We start from the raw sequence: 20,465 nt of genomic DNA on the forward strand, positions 1-20,465 counted from the left end.
TAAGAGTACTTTGGATATTTCCTATTTTCCCCAAATGTGAACCAAGACTTTAAAACATTATTGGGGCTCTATTCCCATTCATAACACACCAAAATAAGTTTTATCTTCTTATAAATTCTCACAAGTAAGAACATTAGGGTTTTCTTAAGGGTTATTGTCTAGAGCTTCCAAGGGCAAATTCCTCCAATAATTATGATCCTTTCAGGCATGTTACTCTTCCCTAAATAGTATTTGTAAATATCATACATTTTATATGGTTTAATAATATGTATTTGAATATAGGTTTTGACATGGGTTGAGGGTTTTGGAATGGTTGATCCTTGAATAGTTTTCTTATGGGTTTCATGAGTTGTTCATGCTTTGAATAGATGTTTTGAACTAATGGGGTGCATGGATGAGGGAATTGAAATGGGGTCAAGGTAATCCAACAATTTGTTTCGTTAAACTTGGAAATTAATTTTTAACAATTATATTCCCTCGAACCACTTGTGTAAATGTCTTTGAATTATGGAATTATCAATTGGTTTGACTTACTACCTATACTACTGCATTACATAAATGGTTAAATAATAAACATAGATTTTGAAAGACTTGTTGGCTATGTTTTGATTTAATGAACAAAGGGGTTTGAGACATTTCCCTAATTTTATTTGATAAAATAAAGGAGGTCGAGGCATTCTTCCAATATAGATTTAATGAACAAATTTGGTCAAGGAATTCCCCAAGTTAATGAAATTGTAATGGTATAACATTGAGTTTGTAAGCAAGTGGTATAATGATACGTATGGTGTGCCTTAATTTATAATTCCTTGGATAATGAATGGGTTATGTGAAACCTCTTTTAATTGGGCTTAATGAGGGTTAGGTATAACTAAGCCATAAAGGTATGGGTGTCGAATGACTTGTGTTGGAAACTAATGTTTGCTGCCATGAGGGTTGGTCTTGATGACCATGTGCATGGTTCACACTATTTATATATTTTGAATCAAGGATTGACATAGGGTCGGGGAATTCCTGGTCTTGCTTGATACATCCAGTTCATGCATCTAACAAATATTGGGGCCATTTAGTAGGGGAATCTAAACCCATATAGCTTGTTGCCTTTTTATGATGGTTGAGCTACATAGTCCAGGATAATGTTTTACTATCATGCTAAACCTTGTTCCCTATGCTGTCATGTTACTTATTTATATATGATCATGAATGCATGATTATGAATTTAGTTTTGACTTAGCACTATCTTATCCTCTCCCTAAATTACATGCTAGTGCTCAGCCCATTAACCGTCCCTTAATATTGTATCCCTATGTGATACAGGGTTTGAAGGCACTTCTACTTTTTCTTTGCTGTGATAGATAATTCTAGATTTATTTGTATGTCATCTTGAAGTGGTGAGCCTCCTTCTTCCAGAAGGCCCGTTACTTTTTTGTTTAGTATGTCATAAACTATTCCATTTTTATATTTATTTTGGCTATCCCCAGAGGCATGCCTTTACTTAGGTTTATAGTTGGTATTGTTTAGAGGCTTTGTGGATTGCTGTGGTTGGGCTGGTTTTTCATATTCTTAGATTCTTTTTATCTTATACTTTTATATATTATTATATATTTATAATTTATCTGCTGCTAGGTGTGCTGCATTTATGTTTGACTAGAAACATGGGTGGTCTCTGGTCCTTGGTGGACTTGAGCTACTCATCACGGCCAGGCCCTGATTTGGGTTGTGAGGAAGTTGGTATCATAGCCAAGGTTCATGGCTAATTAGGTATCCATGAAGCCTTGTAAAGTAAAGTATTTTTTATGGTTGTTTAGCATGCTATACTTATAAGAGATAGGCTATGAGACAATTCAAAATGTTTCCCTTTCTTGTATTCTACTTTCAAGCTATAGTGTCTAAGGTCTTAAAACTTCTCTAATATCTATTTATTCATACTTTAGATCATGCCTCCCTAAAGATCTGATGCACTTGGAACTTCTTTTATCCCACCTGAGGATAATGTGTTTGGAATTCATCCTACTTATAGAGTTCAGACCTAGTCTAGGGCTCTAGATCCTAATTGTACTTCCCTATAAGGAGTTTCACCAGTCCCTACCAATCCTTCTCGAGTCCATGCCCTATCACCCTAAGAAGATATTTCTAATGTTGAGTTTTATCGATCTATTTATCTATTGACTCTGTTGGTGATATGTCTATCAGTCAGATAGGTTCTATGGGTACTACTGTGAGTTATTTTGAGGTTACTCGAGTCGAACAGTTTATGAGGCTCAATATTCCAACCTTTATTGGCACTAAGGTTGATAAGGATCCTCAAGGGTTCAAAGATGAGATAGAGAAGATATTCAGGGTTATGTATGCTTCTAACTCCATGGTTGTGGATTTTGTTGCATATTAGCTGAAGGATGTGGCGTATCAGTGGTATGAGGAGTGGGATTAGTCTAGGGGTGATGATGTAAATTTGGCACTATAGGATGAGGTTTTAGGTGCCGTCCTAGATAGTTTCATTCTTTCGGAGTTAAGGAAGGCTAAAGCTGAGGTGCTTGTGAATCTAAAATAGGTAGGATGTCCGTGAAAGAGTATGCCCTGAAACTTCTTTGATTGTCCCATTATGATCCTTAGCTAGTGTCAAGCATAAGGGCTAAGATGAGGAAGTTTCCATCGGGATTATCTCGGGACTTGCTACTAGAGTGCAAGGCCACCTTGTTGAATTGTGATATGGATATATCACGGATTATGGTGTATATGCAACAAGTTGAAGATCAAAAGAAGAAAAAATTTAAAATAGGGGAAGCCAAATTAAGAGGTCTAGGTATTCTAAGCATGGTGAAGCTAGTACAATAATGGTAGAAATAGAAGGCAATGGTCTAACAAGAAGTGGGGAAATTTTTGTTCTTATTTTATGGCTCGTGCTTTATATCCTAAATCGTCCAGTGGTCATCTCTTTTAGCACAACAGTGGGTTTAAGGCATAAGGTTCCTAATTTTAGGTTAGTGGGCCTAGATAGATCCATCGTATCCTTTTTGTAGGTTTTGTTGTCAGTTGTATCATAGTTTTTATGATGAGAGAAGAAATAATTTTTTTAGATGTGGCCAACATGACTATAATAAGAGGAACTATCCCTCCGGTGATGTTGCTACTAGGCTAATAAGGTCCTGATTGCTGCTTTTTCAGCTCCAACACTAGTGCTACTTTTGGTTCCATCACTCATTAAAATCATTCGTATCCTCTTTCCACCCTTCAGTACTCTAAGGCATCTCCTGATGTTGCTAGTGGTATGCTAAAATTTTTCTAACTTGATGTGTATTATTTGCTAGATATAACCCTTTCTTATGTGACCCCTTAGTGGCTATTTATTTTGATCTTGGTCCTGAGTGTATTCCTGGTCCATTTTTATGTCTACACTAATGGGTGACTCTATTATGGCTAGGAGAGGCTATAGGGGTTGTGTGGTATCTATTTGAGCCAGGAGACATTGATGGATTTGATAGAGTTAGAGATGCTAGATTTTGATGTTATCTTGGGGATTGATTGATTCCATTCGTGCTATACGTCTCTTCATTATAGGATCAAAGGGCCAATTTCTAATTCTCGAATGAATTATTAACTGAGTGGGAAAGGAGTTTTGCAGTTCCTAAGAGAAGGTTCATTTCTTATCTAAGAGCCCAAAAAATAATTTCCAAAGGATGACTGTGTCACCTTGTTTGAGTTAAAGATTCTAAATTTGAGGGTCCTTCTTTGTCATCTGTCCTGTGATCTGTGATTTTCTTAAAGTGTTTCCCAGTGATCTTCTTGGTGTCCCTCCCTATAGGGAAATTTATTTTGGGATCGATCTTCTTCCAAACACTCGTCCCATCTTCATCTCTCCCTATATAATGGCTCTGAATGAGTTGAAAGAACTTATGGAGAAGTTGAAAGATCTTCGTGTTTTATTTTCCCTGGTTTTTCTCCGTGGGGTTGTTTGGTGCTATTCATGCATAAGAAGTATGAATGTGTACTACTAGTTGAATAAGGTGATAGTGAAGAATAAGCATCCTCTTCCTAGGATTGATGATTTATTCAACTAGCTTCAGGTTTTGACCTTCGATCGAGTTATCATTAGTTGAAGATTAGGGAGATGGATATCCCTAATACTTCTTTCCAAACCCAGTATGGTCATTTTTGAGTTTTTTGTGATGTTATTCTGGTTGAATAATGCTCTAGCATCATTTATGGATCTTATGAACAGGGTGTTCCATTAGTTTTTGGACTTATGTGTCATTGTGTTTATTGATGACATCTTAGTTTATTCTAAGAGTAAGGTAGATCATGTCGATCACCTCCTGATATTGGAAAGACAAGGGAAGCACGAAACAAACACCAAATTAGTCCACTAATCTTAAGGATTCGAGGACCAAGATGGAGACCACACTCGAATTCGCTACCAACAACAAGAATACAAGATACAAGAGTATATTTTAACATCGAAACAGCTACAAAACGTGATGAACAAGATGAACAACAATAATACAAGTTTTGGATTCAACGAAGACCCCAAAACAGTCCACTACACAACACATACACGATTTGCAAGAAAATAAAGATAGATAGTGAGACCAAGATTAAGAACCAAGTGTATTTCAACACTAACCCCTAATGAATGTAACAATCAAAACCACACTCTTACGGTGACCACCAAGGTAATGACCTCACCTCAAGATCTACTGTTTCCAAGCAAAGATCAATATTGGCTTTTCCAAGCCCTATGCTAAGGATGACTTTTCCAAGCCCTACAACTAAGGGTGTTACACTCTCAAAAGAGAGAAAATATGTCTTTCAATTCTTCATCATTCCAAATCTAGTGAAAATAAGACTAAGGGGGCCTATTTATAATATATTACAAATAAAGATAAAAAGACCACTTTACCCTTAATGAGAGGGGTGGCCATGGTGTGTAATACACCATGTGTATTGTCCAAAATGCCCTTAATTAAGGTCCAAAACCGTGAGTCTTTAACCTTAAATGCTCCAAGCAATCTTCCACATGCGAGATTCCTTTAAGTTATGCTCAAAACGGGTCCTCCATGCATGTTCTTGTATTCTCGAGGTGACTAAGTCTTGAGCCTCTATGTGTTGGCCTCCAAAAATGTCATCAAAAGATAAGATGACCATTTGTCCCGTATCATCCTCCCCTTCTTGAAAAGGATTCGACCTCGAATCCAAACCTTACAAAATCGAAAAGACGACAAACAAATACAAACTCCTCATGGCCTGAGGGTTAGGGTTAGCATAACAAATCATCTCAACATGCGAAGGTTGCACATATTTGCAATATAACCAAGAATCCTTTAAAAGGAATATTAAAAACTCAATAAAAGATGTACAAAGGATTTGGTTATAGGATACATCAAGAATGACACTTTGCTTGTCATGTAGAACAGCAGCAAGTTTGGTGGACCAACATCACCATTTCTAAATTTGGCATCGGGGTCAAATGGGAAAAGTGGCCATAGACACAGGTCTTGACAACACTTCCTTTTCCCGTGGTCTACACCCAAACTAAATGACATACTCTCTACAATAACATATATATCATCCAAAACAAATAGAGAGTAGAGAAAGGTATCACTCAAATCGACTTCCACTAAGGTGCTCTCATATGTGTACTCACTACTAGTTTCCCAATAATCACCATGAGTACTCTCAACAATGACATCGCACAAAGTAGAAGAAGAAGTAGCTTCTGCAACTACACATTCCTTACCCTTAAGAGTACTCTCATCTTCCAAGAAGAGATTTCCCTCTTTAGGAGGAATATTGTCACACCATAGTGGGTTAGCATATAGGCTATAGCTTCCAAGGCAAGCTATACCATCATTTTCACCACTAGGTTCATTAGGAGTGTTTAAATCATCTTCAAACAAGACATTATACATAAAAAGAGTGTGATCTACCTCACGGAAAGTTTGGAACAAGCAAGTTCCTCACTCTCTAAATGATCAATATCAAGTTTCAAGGATGTTTCAAACACAACATTACACCAAGAAGAGCTCTCAGGTTCATTCTTACTTTGATCAATATTTTCAACATCATCACACACTTGAGGTTCATTAATTACATCATACACATCCTCAAGTGGTGGGTAATTTTAACACATAAGTTGATCAACACAAATTTCAGAAGATAATGTACTTTCATTCAACATAATTATTTCAACACTAGGTGGACATAAATGATCTTACAAAAAGAGTTTATTAAGTCATCAATAGGATCAACTAGTGTATCCACACTCACAACATGTGCATCATCATCAAGTGGCAAAGAAACAATACACTCACATATAGGCAAGCTACAACTCACACTCAATGGGATACTAGCCACACAATTATCATTCACATGTACAAAAGTATAAGAGTTTGCCATTTTACCTTAAAGTCCTTGAGTAGATTCTTCTTTGTCATGGTGTGAAGGTCCTCCAAAAGTTTGGGCAGCAACTTCCTTTTGGCATTGTTCTTCTTCGCTTGCCATGTTGGTACCTACACAAATGTCCTTAGAAATAGAAGGACAACCAATGTTAGCATGGTTTGGTGGTAATCCTCTCACTTTGCTCCACACAACCTCTCCTTTTTCCACTTTCGGATTACCACCCTGCACTCCCTTACTCCTCTCAATCTTTTGTCTCTCATAATAATTCAGATTGGAGTAGGTAGGTATTTCTCTTTGTGGTTTAGGTAGCAAGTAAGTCATGAGGCGATTCCCCCATTAGTCTCTTATAATATTTGACCAATTTTGCAAGTTTGGAACTCTATGTTGTGCAAACCAATTGGCACCTAAGCATACATGACCGTATGTTAATGGAAGAATATCACATCACACCTCCTCATGGTATTCAAATTGGGAGAAGACAACCTTGACCCTCCCGGTAACCTCAAACCCGTCCAAGAAGTATGAACAAGTAAAGGCTCACGAAACAACCCCAAGTAGTCAACCATGGATGGAACAATGTAGTTTCTATAGTACCTATCATTTAGCACAATGAGGCAGCCCGGTATCCCACACATGGTCACCTTTCCGGAGTTTACACTCATTCTTGGATCAACATTGTAAGGCATATGAGTACCCCTTGGTTTTGGAGATGCATACCCTCTTCTTCTCATTGGACAACCTCCACTAGAGCTAGTATAACTATTCACACTATATCGACTTTGATAAGAAGTACTACAAGGAGGAGAATATGGATCTTCATACTCTTCACGTGTACTCTCATCATAGCTCTCATAAGCTTTGAGAACAAAAGGGTTATACCTAACACCAAATCTAGGTTCGGAGTAAGAAGTGTAAGACTCCTCACATGCCCCAACATCATCATAAGATCCATCACGAGGTCCTACATCATCTCCAAAGTTACCATAAGCACTAGGCACTTTATTCACCTCATTTTCTCCCTTAAAACAGTAACTTTCAAATCTGTCCAAGTTTCGATCATGGCTATTTTCATAGCCTCCGCAATCTCCCTCAACTTTGTAGCCATAAAACCCCTTACTACAATCATAGTCTCCCATTTTGTAGTCATAATAATCCCCGGCTAGCGAAGACATATTCCCCTTATATCACCTTTTAAACCTACAAAATGAACAAACAAGATTAGTAGTAAAAACTTCTCACTAACACTCGTATTCACTCACCTTTGTGATTCTCACAATTGGAGCGCAAATATTGAAAGTTTCTTATACTCCGGTAGTCAATAGGATGTCAATTCTACTTGGTGGATGGAATAGATTCTTGTTTGATCGATTCAAGACACAAAAATAAAATTTACTTATGAACTTGAAACAAAGAAGTCACTACGAGTTAAAAATGATAAAAGCACACAAATAACGAAGACACGAAGAAACAAATTCAATAATTAATCTACAACTAAGTAGGTGATTACTAGTTGTTAATTAATTCTAGAATCAAGACATGAAACTAATGAAACAATAAGATGAAACTAAGAATCTAAAATTTTGAGCTCGGAAATATTGCATGAACAGTAGCAGTGATGACATGGTAGCCACGTATTAGTTCGATTTTATCAAGTGGTTATTCTCAAATGTTCAAGTCTTGGTAAAAAAAAAAATTAATTTAGATTGGTGGAATTTGTTTTAGGAGGAAAAATAAGTCTTGGAGCCTTTTTCAAGTTTCAAGACTTGACTTTTCTCTTGTACTTCTCCTTAAAACATGGTTCCTTAAAGCAGGGAAAAGTGTTGGAAAGTGGTTGAGACTTGATTGATAGGTCCTTATTGGTTGTAGTGTCTTTCAAGACTAACAAATAATACACCCTTTTCCTTCAACTTTTTGGATTTAGCATTTACTTTATCTTCAACAATATATGAAGGTGGTGATGAACATCAAGAACAACAACAACAACACCAAGAACTACAACAATAATCTTCAAGAACACCACAATTTTTCACACGGACAACTCCAATCCACAATAACAATATCTCTAACACTTGGCCAAGACAACTACAAATTCAACAAGTTCAAGCTCAAGTTTAGATCTAGACTCAAAGTGTTAGTGGACAAGAAAACTAACACTAAAAACAACAGACAAAATAAGAAAACTACTAGATCTAGACATACAACAAATAGATCTCGGCCAAGACACAACAAGAACACAATTTTTGGCCAAGAACACAAAGATGGTAGATTTGATTGTTTCTAGAATTTTCAGATTTTAGTTTCTTTTTTTTTTTTGTTTTCAAGGTCTCAAGCCCAAGATTGATCTTTTGGAAACAAAATAAAGCCATTCTTTGATACCAAATGATACGGGAAAGACAAGGAAAGCACAAAAAAAACACCAAATCAGTCCACTAATCTTAAGGATTTGAGGACCAAGATGGAGACCACACTCAGATTCGCTATCAACAACAATAATACAAGATACAAGAGTATATTTTAACACCAAAACATCTAAAAAATGTGATGAATAGGATGAACAATAATAATACAAGTTTTGGATTCAATGAAGACCCCAAAATAGTCCACTACACAACACATACACGATTTACAAGAAAATAAAGATAGATAGTGAGGCAAAGATTATTACAAGATTAAGAACCAAGTGTATTTCAAAACTAACCCCTAATAAACGTAACAATCAAAACCACACTCTTATGATTACCACCGAGGGAATGAACTCACCTCAAGATCTACCGTTTTCAAGCAAAGATCAATATTGGCTTTTCCAAGCCCTATGCTAAGGATGACTTTTTCAAGCCTACAACTAAGGGTGTTACATTCTCAAAAGAGAGAAAATATGTCTTTCAATTCTTCATCATTCCAAATCTAGTGAAAATAAGACTAAGGAGGCCTATTTATAATATATTACAAATGAAGATAAAAAGACCACTTTGCCCTTAATGAGAGGGGCGGCCATGGTTTTAACTACACCATGTGTAATGTCCAAAATGCCCTTAATTAAGGTCCAAAACCGTGAGTCCTCAACCTTAAATGCTCCAGGCAATCTTCCACACGTAAGATTGCTTTAAGTTATTCTCAAAATGGGTCCTCCATGCATGTTCTTGTATTCTCGAGGTGACCAAGTCTTGAGCCTCTATGTATTGGCCTCCAAAAATGTCATCAAAAGATAAGATGGCCATTTGTCCCATATCACCTCTGTAAAGTATTGTAGACCCATAAAGACCAGCATTTGTATGCTAAGTTTTTTAAGTGTGAGTTGTGGTTAAATGTTGTTAATTTTCTAGTTCATGTTATTTCTAGTGAAGGGATCATGGTGCTTTCACAAAATATTACGGTGGTTAAAAAGTGGCCTAGACCCATAACTCCAACCAATATTTAGAGCTTCTTGGGCTTGATCAGATATTATAAGAGGTTTCTGGAGACTTTCTCTTCAATCACTGCTCTGTTAACTAGATTGACTTAGAAGAAGGAATTTCCTGTGGTCCAATACTTGCGAGGAAGTTTTGAGAAGTTAAAGGATACATTGACTTCTGCTCTTATTTTAACCCTACTCGAGGGTACTGATGGTTTTGTTGTTTATTATTATGCATCCTATATAGGACTGGGTTGTGTATTTATACATCAGGAAAAGGTTGTAGCATATAGTTCTAGGCAGATGAAGGTGCATGAAAAGAATTAACCAACTCATGATTAAAGGTTATTGGTGGTGGTCTTTGCTTTGAAGATTTTGTGTCACTATTTTTGTCAGGTTTATGTTGAAATCTTCTTAGACCACAAACGTTTGCAGTATGTGTTCACCAAAAATATTTGAATGTAAGGAAAATAAGATGTCTTAAGTTTCTCAAAGACTATTATATGAGTCTTCATTATCATCCAGGTAAAGCAAACATAGTTGCTCATGCTCTTAGCATGTTATCTATGTAGAGATTTTCTAATTCAGATGAAAAGAATTGAGGGTTAATGAAGATTATTCACCATTTGGATAATCTTGGATTTCATCTTTTGGACTCTGAGGATGGTGGTATGATTGTTAAAGAAGTGGTGAAGTTATCCCTTGGTGCTGAGGTGAATGAGAAATAGGTTTTGGATCCTATTTTCATACAAATCAAGGATGATATAGGTCAACAGAAGGTGATGGATTTTGAGATTGGTGGTGATGGTATGGTATATTGGATTTGTTGTCTAGGTTGGGTTCCATCCATCCAATCTTCCATGTCTCGATGTTGAAGAAGTATGCGGGTGATCCTTCCTTGACTGTTTCTTTAGAGACCATAGGTATTTCAGATTACTCTTCCTATGAGGAAGTCCCGATGGAAATTTTTGATAGGCAAGTCCGTCGTCTGAGGACTAAAGATGTGGCTTTGGTAAAAGTTCTATATAGGAACCATAAGGCCGAAAAAGATACTTGGAAAGCCGAAGAGGACATGAAGTCTAAATATCCTTTCTTTTTTCCCGCTTAGGATAATCGTGCTTGAGGTATGTTTATTTCCTAACATTTTTTTCTATCTTTGTTAAAGGTAAGTTTAGGTGTATTTTATGTTAAATCATGCTAATAGATTCCTTAACTCATCAATCGAGGACTAATTATCCTAATATGGGGGTGTGGGGGTGGGGGTGAAGGTAAGGTAGGGAGAATGAAACACCCATATTTTTTTCCTTGAAAATTCTTAACCTATGGGATTACTGCACAGATTACGATTAGCTCTTAATGAGTTGTTAAGACTCTATACGAGTTGTATAGTCCCATCCGCAGCCAAACCACTATGTTACCTAAATATTCTGTCTTGCCTACGATTTGACCAAACTAGTCGTAATGTCTGAGTACGAGTTGTATCGTATGACACATAGCTAGACTAATGTGGGTGTCCGTGGATGATATCTATACTACGACTAGAGGTCACGATTCGTAAGGTGACCCTACAAGTCATAAGGTCGCCTGTAATAACTGGGCAACAATTTTTCTGTATTTTATTAAGGGCACTTTGGACATTTCCTTTTTTATCCAAATGTGACCCATGACTTTAAAAACTTATTGGGACCTTATTCCTATTCATAACACACAAAAATAACTTTGCTTTTCTCAAAAATTCTTTTAAGTAAGAGCATTAGGATTTTCTCAAGGTTGATTGTGTAGAGCTTTCAAGGGCCAATTCCCCCCAAAAATTGTGATCCTTTCATACGTTACTTTTCCCCAAATCTTATTTTGTGAAAATCATGTGTTTTAAATGGTTTAATTGTATGGATTTGAATGTATGTTTTGATATAGGTTGAGGGTTTTGGAATGGTTGGTCCTTAAATATTTTTCCCATGGTTTTCATAAGTTGTTCATGCTTTGAATTGAATGTTTTGAACTAATGGGTTGCATGAGTCAGGGAATTCAAATAGGAGTTAAGGTAATCCCCAAAATTGATGCTTTAGACAATGAAATTGGTTTGGAACAATTGTATTCCCTAAACCCACTTGTGTAAATGGCATTGATTTATGGAATTGTCACTTAGTTTGACTTACTCACCTATACTATAGCATTGCATAAATGGTTAAATGATGAACATGGATTTTGTAAAGCCTTGTTGGCTATGTTTTGATTTAATGAAAAAAAGGATCAAGGCATTCTCTCAATTTGATTTTATAAACTAAAGGAGGTCGAGACATTCCTTCGACATTGATTTAATGAGCAAAAGGGGTCGAGGAATTTCCCCAAGATAATGGATTGCAGTGGCATAGTATTGAGCTTGCAAGCGAATAGTATGATGATACCTGTGGTGTGCCTTAATGTATAATTCCTTGATTAAGAAATGGGTTATGTGAAAGTTATTTTTATTAGGCCTAATGGGGGTTATGCAACTATGTCTTGATTGACTTGTACGAAAAACTCATGTTTGCCGACGTGAGGGTTAGTCTTAATGAACATGTGCATGGTTCATCCTATTTATATAATTTGTATCGAGGATTGATGTGGGGTCGAGATATTCCATGGTATTTCTTGATACCTTCGATTTATGCGGCAAACATACTGGGGCTATTTCAGTAAGGAAAGCTAAACCCATATAGCTCGTAGGTGACTGTTTATGACGGTTGAGATACATAGTCCAGGATATTGTTTTACTATTATGCTAAACCTTGTTCCCTAGGCCAACATGTTATTTACATATGTATATTATAATGTCTATATTATTTTTAATTGTGTTCTGACTGGGCATTATTTTATCCTCTCCTTGAGTTACATGATGGTGCTCACCATACTAACCATCCCTGAACACTGTATCCTCACAAGATGTAGGATTCGAATGCACTTCTACTTTTCCTGCACAGTGATAGGTGATTCCAGAGTTGTTCATATGTCAGATTGAAGTGGTCAGCCTCATTCTTCCGGAAGGCCTGTTACTGTTTGGTTTAGTTGTCATTGTGCTCCATTTTTGGATTTATTTTGGCTATCATCTGGGCATTTCCTGACTTAGGTTGATAATTGTATTACTATGGCTGGGTTGGTTGTTGATATGCTCACATTCTTATAAGCTTATACTTTTCTATCTTATTATATGTTCATAATTCATCTGCTGCTAGGTGTGTTGTGTTCTATTTGGATAGGCAATAGAGGTATTCTATGGTCCTCGATGGACTTAAGATACCCTTCATGACCAGGACCTGGTCGGGTCAAGACAAAGTGTTATTTGTTGGTACAGGTCAGACATCTATGGCCGTAGGTGACTTTGTAGGTCACTTCAGAAGAGTTTCGGGCTCCATTTGGCCCTCTAATGACCTATTCAATGGCCCTTGGTCTTTTTTTTATGCATTGGAAACTCTAAAATACTCCTTAAATAGTATCATGATGTCTTGGAACTATGACAACCCAAACTAGGGTATGGCCGTGACTGGTATCTCAAGTCTGTTAAGGAACAGAGACCACCTTTTTTGCCTAGCCAAATAGAAAAAAATACTGCTAGCAGTGGATGAATTCCAAACATATAAAAAGATAAACTAAGTTACCAAAATATAACAAGATAGGTAACTTAAAAAGTAATTTAAGAATTTCAACATCCTAATCCACAATAATGAAACATCTTGTCTTTTGACCCTTAGAAATTTCCTGAGTTTCAGCTTTTTGATCATCATGCGACTTATGCTTACTTGTCGTATGATATGGGTACATAACGCCCCAGTCTATACCTCGGAAGTCACACGATGCTTACGACCCCAAAGGACTATAAGCTAACCCATGACTGGCACCTGCTGTGAGCAATGAATAATAATACTGAAATAATGCGAAAATTAGGCTGAAATGCCATAAGGTTCATAATCTAAATACTATTAAGTATAACATCTGATAATAATACCTGAAACTAAATACTCTCTGAACTAGTCTAGTCTGAAAAGCCTCTAACTGAACTGTATGAATGTGGAGTTGAAGGGACAAGCCCCCAACTAACTCTGACTACTGAAATACTGAAGCTATTGAAAAAACTAAAATAAAAGTATATCCTCGATAGATAAGGACTAACTACTAAAATTGTTGATGCTATTCGAATCTGTCTAAGCATGGTCAGGAACCTGAGCGTACGGACCTATGATATGAGACATCATAGCACAAAGAGAAAGTATGCATCAGTACGTGAAATATACTAGTTTGCTAAGGGAGGTAAGGCTGAATGCAAGGGTTCAAATGCATGATTAGTATCTGACTGAATGATATGAAGTAACTGAATGAGAGCACATAGAATACTAAAATTACAATAAATACTAAGTATTTAATGCTTACATATATAAGTATATACTGTATCTGAGATTATTACTAAAACTGAGTCTGAGTTTTGATAACTGAGTTATCGATATCTGAGATTACTAATAACTGTATTACTGATAACTAGGTAACTATTTTGAATAGTACTAATTCTGTAGAACTGAACTGAGTTCTATAGTAAGCTAAGTGACTGTGTTTGACAGTCCTAATTCTGTACAACTGAATTGAGTTCTATACTGAGTCTAAAATTGAAACTGAAACCATGAGAGGTAATTATGTAATTGATATTCCCCTATCTGAATGGATGGGGGTCCGACCTGTAACCCCAGTTGGAAGGGTGTCAGTACCGTGCCATAGGTAAAAACAAGCTAAAAAGTCACCCTCATTTGGCAGGTGCCCTAAATGAGAACGGTGGTACCCTCAACTAGCAGTTAAAAAACACCTTATCAACCCTTAACTGCCAGGTTAATATCTCAACCTACGCTGGTTGTGTAGTTCTAGAACACAAGGACTGCTACTAGGGATCACACCCTTTACTGGCAGGTGAGCCCCCATCTTTGGGTTTACTTGGTATGGAATCCTACTCCCAACTGAAGACACTGAATATTATACTGAGCTGAACTGGAATGATACTGTGTTTCACTGAGTTCTATAACTGACTGAGTACTTCTATTAATGACATTACTGAGTCTATTCTGTAACTACTGAAGCTCTAGGTAAACAGCTAGAATTTTGGGTATTGAATACCCCCAAGAATCGAAAGCATGGAAAGTAAAGCATGGCATAATCTTGAAAATCATCATAATAAATACTTGTTAACAATACATTCACCAAGGCATTTTGTCAAACACTTGAGATACATGAACTTGTACATGAATGGGTCCACATGATGACATATCATGATTTCACTAGTCAATTCACATAGGCATTCTATCAAACATTTACGGAGCATAGTTATTGCACATGAGGATAGTCAACACATGAACATCATGGATACAATAATCAATTGTAATTTCAAGGGTTTAACTTGCAAATCATATAATTCACCATACATGCTAATTTAATTTCATGAAACTTATAGTAAATCATGGATTAAAACCCAAATAATATGATGAACATGAATACAATCAAATTCAACATGAAATTCATGAAAGCAATCAACTTGTAGTTTTAAAAGAGGTTCTTGAACTCCAAGAGTGGAAGGAAACCCTTAGATGAACCTCTAACATTCCTTGGTAATCAATTTTGTGAAGATTGATGGTGTGTTCTTGAAGCTAGAATTTGAAATTGGATTCCCTATGGTTTGTTCTTGAGAAAATTTGAGAGAGAATGAGTGATTTATCCTTTAGAAAGGCTTAATCTCATGTTTTGGGGCTGATATAAGGTGGGAAAATAACTCAACTATCCCTCTGGACGTTGGCTTTTTAATTATTGAAAATATGCCCAGCGACACGTAGACCGATGCACTATATCAATGATATCAATTCTATGACCAACTCGCCGCATTGAGTTTGTATTTGTTCTTTGGAATTTGCACTGAAAACTGAAGAAATATATCCGTCGACGCAATGTGCGGCACGACGAATTAAGATTGTGTCAACCCACTATTTTGCTCACCCAAATATGATTCAAACGAGGTTTGAATAATCTGAAACTCTATCGAAGTGACCTATTGACACACTTTATCATGATTCAATCCAAGGATTGACATTTTAAGGTCATAAGGGTCGTAAAATAAGATCGCCAAATTATGAAGGCTAAAATAATTCTAAGTATAAACACTTTATCTGAAATTTCTAAGTTTGGGACCTCTTTTCAAGCTCTAAAGGACTGAGTTAAGCTTAGGATTTTGTGGGGTCTTACAATATCTTCCCCTTGGAAACATTTGTCCTCGAAAAAGACTGACTAAGCTAAGGATACTAATAGAATAAGTTTATATATTGAACATGCACAACTGAAGCTTGATTTCATGATTGAGACTACTGATATACTGAGTTTTCATACTGAACATTTATAACTGAAGCATGACTAAATTCTGAAAACATGACACATAACTGAGCTATTTCATGATGGTATACAGATACGAGGATGTTATGCAACTCGAACTGATACAGAGCTTGTAAATGTAATCTGAGCATGGAACTGAGTAATTTCAAGGAAAACTGTTACCTTGAGCTGAGTCTGAGTTTGCAGAGAAGAGGTGAGGATACTTGGTCTGCATATCTACTTCTGCTTCCCAAGTAGCTCCCTCCATAAATTTATTCCACCAAAGAACTTTGACTAGAGGAACTTCTTTCTTCCTCAGTCTGCGAACCTGATGATCAAGAATTTCGATTGGAAATTCTTCATAAGAGAGACTATTCTAAACATAAATACCCTCTATAGAGATTACAACTGTTGGTTCACCAATTCTTTTCTTAAGCAAGGAGACGTGAAACACTAGGTGCACTTATGCTAAGTTTGATGGCAACTCGAGCTCGTAAGCTAACTTTTTAAAACTGCTGAGAATTCGGTAACGACCAACATAGTGGGGACTGAGCTTCCCCTTCTTGCCAAACCTCTTCACTTCCTTCATAGGAGAGATTTTGAAATACACATAATCACCAATCTCAAACTCGAGATCCTTTCTTTGTACATCTGCATACGATTTCTGTTGGCTCTGAGCTATCTTAAGCCTTTCCCTAATTAACTGAACTTTTTCTAAGGTATCAAATACCAAGTCAGGCCATACCACTGTTGCCTCACCCACTTCAAACCAACAAATGGGAGATCTATATCTCCTCTAATAGAGCACCTCAAACGGAGCTATCTAAATGTTGAATAATAGTTGTTGTTATATGCGAACTCAATCAAAGGCAAATGGTCATCCTAACTACCCTAAAACTTAATGGCACACTCTCTTAACATATATTCTAAAGTCTGAATGGTCCTTTCTGCTTGACCATCTATCTAGGGATGAAAGGCTATACTGAGGTTAACTTGGGTACCAAGACCCTTTTGGAAGGCTTTCTAAAAATAAAAGGTGAACTGCGTACCTCTATCTGAAATGATGGACAACAGAACTCCGTGTAATCTAACCAACTCTCTAACATAGATCTTGGCATAAGCCTCAGCTAAATAAGAGGTATAAACTGGTAAGAAATAAGCTGATTTGGTCATCCTATCCACAATAACCCAAATCGAATCATGTAATAACGAGTATGGGGCAAACCCATCACAAAATCCATGTTCACCTCCTCCCACTTCCAAGTGGGAATAGTAAACTCCTGAATAAATCCACTAGGATTTTGATGTTCGATCTTAACCTGCTGATATGTCAAGCACTTAGCTACAAACTCTACAATATCTCTTTTTATCCCACTCCACTAATAGACTTCCCACAAGTTGTGGTACATCGTGGTGGCCCCTGGGTGAATCGAGTAGCGCACACCATGTGCTTCTGCAAGAATCCACTATCTCATGCCATCTACACATGGCACACATAGTCTACCGTGGCAGCGTAATACACCATCTCCCCCTTGGGAGAAAACCTCTACTTTTAGATCTCTGACTAACTCTTTTAGCTTAACTAAACTGGGCTTCTTGTCTTGCTTTTCTTTTACTTTGGAAACCAGAGATGATTCTAAACTATTCTGAACCCATACACTACCTTCTGCTAAATCAAATAAGCGAATAGCTAGTTAGGCAAGCTGATGAACTTCCTGAACTAACTTCTTCTTACCATCCTCTATGTGAGTAACACTACCCATAGACATCCTACTGAGAGCATTAGCCTATATATTGGATTTTCCCAAATGATACAAAACACTTATGTCATAGTCTTTCAAAAACTTTACCCATCTCCTCTGATGAAAATTCAAATTTTTCTGAGAGAATGGATACTAAAAGCTCTTGTGATCTATGAACACTTCAACATGCACTCCATACAAGTAATGCCCCTAAATATTTAAGGCAAAACTACAACTGCTAACTCAAGATCATAAGTAGGATAGTTTTTTTCATGGGTGCTTATCTGCCTGGAGGCATAGGCTATGATCTTACCTCTCTACATCTAAACACACCCCAAACCAACTCTTGAAGCATCGCAGTATACCACAAACCCATCTGAACCATCTGGTTAAGTCAAAATAGGGGTTGTAGTGAGTTGAGTCTTCAACCCCTAAAAACTCTTCACACAAGAATCTGACCATTGGAAGTTGGCTTTCTTCTATGTCAATCTCGACATGGGGGATACAATAGATGAAAATCCCTCAACAAACTGTTGGTGATAGCTAGCCAAACCCAAAAAACACTTGATATCTGATGGAATGATGGGTCTGGGCCAATTTCTCACTGCTTTAGTCTTTTGAGGATCAACTCTAATACGATCACTGAAAACTATATGACCAAGGAAAGCTACTGACCTTAGCCAAAATTTACATTTACTAAATTTGGCGAACAATTAATGGGCTCTGACATGGTTGCATGATCAAGTTCACTACGGGAGTAGACAAGAATGTCGTCAATGAAGACTATGACAAATATGTACAAGTACTACTTGAACACACGATTCATCAAGCCCATGAAAGCTGCTAGGGCATTGGTAAGACCAAATAACATGACTAGGAATTCAAAGTGACCATATCGAGTTCTGAAGGCTATTTTTAGAATGTCACATTCTTTGACTCTGACCTCATGATAGCCTGATCTGAGGTCTATCTTAGAAAAGTAACTAGCACCCTGAAGTTGGTAAAAAAAGTCATCGATTCTGGGAAGTGGATACTTGTTCTTGACCATGACTTTGTTCAACTAATAGTAGTCAATACACATTCTAAGAGAACCATCTTTCTTATGCACGAATAATATAGTGCACCCCAAGGATATATGTTGGGTCTGATGAATCCCTTATCTAGGAGATCCTTCAACTTTTTTTTTAACTTCTTGAGTTCTGTTTGAGCTATTTTATAAGGTGGGATAGATATAGGATGAGTATTGGGAAGAAGGTCTATTCTAAAGTCAATTTCCCGCTCGAGAGGGACTCCAGGAAGATCTTTGGGAAATACATCTTAAAATTCACATGCTACTGAAACATACTCAAGACTAGGAATCTTAGAACTAGAATCTTGAACTCAAAAAAAATAGTAGACATAACTTTAGATATCATTTTTCTCGCCCTTATGTAAGAAATAAACTGACTCCTAAATGCTGAAGTACTACCCCTCTATTCTAGGATAGGTTTATTCAGAAATTGAAAGTAGACAATTCTATTTTTGCAGTCAACAGAAGCATAGAATGAATAGAGCTAATCCATATAGAGAATGACATCAACATCTATCATCTCTAGCTCTGCTAAGTCTGCTGATGTAATTTTCAGAGATACCATAACTGAACAATTCCTGTATACCCATTGGGCTATAATAGATTTACCCACTGGGGTAGAGATTGAGAAGGCTCTACTAGTATTTTAAGACTGACTCCAAATTCAACAGCTATATAAGGAGTTATAAAGGACAAAAAGGCTCCTGGAACTGGCAAAGCATAAACATGTAAATGCAAAATCTATAATGTACCAGTGAAAACATCAGGAGAACTTTCCTGATCTTGCTGGGACTAAAGTGCATAAAGCCTGTTTAGGCATTGCTGGCTGGTGGTACTGTAAGCAGCACCCTACTGATTTAGGTGACTAGACTGAGTTGAAGAAAGATTATTCTGACCTTGAGAACCTGACTGAGGACAATCTCTGATTCTATCTCCTGGCTTGCCATACCTAAACCAAACATCACTGCCAGCCCTGTAGACACCCTAATGGTTTCTACCATATTTCTGACAAAGAGGATTTATTCGAGTATTGCTAACACTACCCTGAGGTTTAGGACCCGGTGCCCTGTCTTTATTGTCATCTCAAAATTTGGCACTAGAGCACTGAAGATTTCAGGTAAAACTAAGAACGATTGCCACCCTCTGACTTAGGCTGAGTAAAGTTGAAGCTACCTATTATAGCTCTCTTTTTATCCCTCTCCTTTTTCTTATTCTTAGCCTTCTTTATCTGCTAAGCACAGACTATGAACCTAGATATATATATATCATCAATCAACATTGCGGTCCTACACTCCTTTACCACACTGTTAGACACACCCAACACAAACTTACTTATCTTAGATCTGTTATCTGCTACTACATGAGAGGAATATCTAGCTTACTGAGTAAACTTGTAAAAATACTCTTTTACTATCTTATTGCCCTATTTCAGATTAATAAACTCCAAAACCTTAGCTTCTCTTAACTCTAGTGGGAAAAACCTATCAAGGAAAGC

This window comes from Capsicum annuum, chromosome 2 (genome assembly GCF_002878395.1).
Source record: "Capsicum annuum cultivar UCD-10X-F1 chromosome 2, UCD10Xv1.1, whole genome shotgun sequence".
NCBI classification, from domain to species: Eukaryota; Viridiplantae; Streptophyta; class Magnoliopsida; order Solanales; family Solanaceae; genus Capsicum; species Capsicum annuum.